The following is a 2,423-nucleotide window of genomic DNA, read 5'->3' on the forward strand; positions in this document are numbered from 1 at the left end:
GATGAATATCCACATTGCTAGATCAGATTTGTTGAATGTGCGCCAATCCGGCATCCGTCTTCTATCCACCCACGGTCTGCATTCCATTGACCTCTTTACCGTGTCTATAAAGTAATACTGAAATGATAAAGTAGCAACGGACTAAAACCTTGTTGATATGGCGAAAGAAACAATGCACTAGAACGTTTCTCTGACATCACAATGTGGTAAAGTGCAAAAACAAATGTCCAATTCACATGTAATGTGAAATAGGACAAATACAAGCACTCGCTATATTTGTTCTAATTGAGTATTTCACATGTTAGAAGTGTGAATTGTAAATGTGTTTTTCCCCATATCCCAACACCCTCAGAGAGTGGGGTCACAGCCAGGGTCAGCCATTACCAACGGCAACCCTGGAGCAATTAGGGTTAAGAGCCTTGCTCAAGGGCAATATTATTATTTTTTGCTGGCTTGGGATTGAACGAGCAACCTTTCGGTTACTGGCCCAACGCTCCTTCCACTAGGCTACGGAACATAGTCAAAGTCACGAAGGTCGTATGTCATAAAAGTAACACAAGACGGTGTGGAATGCTAAATTAAGCAGCACAGCCATGCATTAAAAGGTCTCAGTCTGGTGTCCTGAGGGCTCGATAGGGTTGACAGTTGGTTCCTAGCAACATCCCCCTCTGCAGAGTAAGTAAGGAGACCCAGGAAAGGATGGCAACAGACTGAGAACATATTCTCTGAAGATGCAACATAAAATATACAACTAGGCTAAACAATATTTCTTTGTCTGACTAGATTAAACACACACACACTCTTCTTGAGCGAAAGCAAGGAGGACTGTTATCCTCTCTCGGGAGCCTATAGTTATGTTGAATGATCCAAATGCATTCCAGAAAGAGGATGATACGACATTCTTACCAGTGGTTTTGACAGGAGGGTTTTGTCCCAAATGGCGCCCTATTCCCTATATCGTGCACTATGTAGGGATTAGTGTCCCATTTGGGACGTAGCTGAGGAGTGTCAGGGACACTGAGTGGGTCTAAATGTGCTGACTACATTCCTACATCCTGTCTCTCTTATTCGTCACAAATGGCACCCTATTCCCTATATCGTGCACTATGTAGGGATTAGGGTCCCATTTGGGACGTAGCTGAGAAGTGTCAGGGACACTGAGTGGGTCTAAATGTGCTGACGACATTCCTACATCCTGTCTCTCTTATTCGTCACAAATCACAGCTCATTATTACATAAGTAAAGTCATATTTTAATAGAACCCCTGTCACAACTACATTAGACTGGCATAACAATGACATAACAGTTGCCAATCCATTTGGTGTCAACTTAAGACAAGACTTATTTTACACTGTCATGACACAAGCCATGAATTAGCTGAACCATTTGCTGACGACAACCTACATTGTTGTGTCACTAAAGTCTGTTGTAATTTCTCAACTTCACAGTTACGACTGCTCATGACATAAGCTGTATGTCATGTTATGTTTATGCTCATGATGGGGGACTCCAAGTATAACCACAAGGCCAAAACATTAGCACAAACTGTCAGATAACTGATGGACAGTGGGAACCCTGAACCTTGTCTCTCAGGTCTATTAAATGAATATGTGGACAGAAACAGCCAACACACCACTCCCACTGAGACAGAAACAGCCAACACTTACCCCACTGAGACAGAAACAGCCAACACACCACTCCCACTGAGACAAGCCATGACTGAGACAGAAACAGTCCTCTACAGCCAACCACCACTTGAGACAGTCACTACACACCACTCCCACTGTTGTACAGTCCTCTACAGCCAACACAAACTGAGACAGAAACAGCCAACACACCACTCCCACTGAGACAGAAACAGTTTACATGCCAACACTCATCCCACTGAGACAGAAACAGCCAACACAGTACTAACCACTGAGACAGCAACAAAACATGTCACCACTCCCACTGAGACAGAAACAGTCCTCTACAGCCAACACACCACTCCCACTGAGACAGAAACAGCCTGAACCTCCCCTGAGACAGTCTAACAAACACACCACTCCCACTGAGACAGAAACAGCCAACACACCACTCCCACTGAGACAGAAAAACAGCCAACACACCACTCCCACTGAGACAGAAACAGCCAACACACCACTCCCACTGAGACAGAAACAGCCAACACACCACTCCCACTGAGACAGAAACAGCCAACACACCACTCCCACTGAGACAGAAACAGCCAACACACCACTCCCACTGAGACAGAAACAGTCCTCTACAGCCAACACACCACTCCCACTGAGACAGAAACAGCCAACACACCACTCCCACTGAGACAGAAAAACAGCCAACACACCACTCCCACTGAGACAGAAACAGCCAACACACCACTCCCACTGAGACAGAAACAGCCAACACACCACTCCCACTGAGAC

The sequence above is a fragment of the Oncorhynchus masou genome, chromosome 14 (assembly GCF_036934945.1).
Source record: "Oncorhynchus masou masou isolate Uvic2021 chromosome 14, UVic_Omas_1.1, whole genome shotgun sequence".
Lineage (NCBI taxonomy): Eukaryota > Metazoa > Chordata > Actinopteri > Salmoniformes > Salmonidae > Oncorhynchus > Oncorhynchus masou.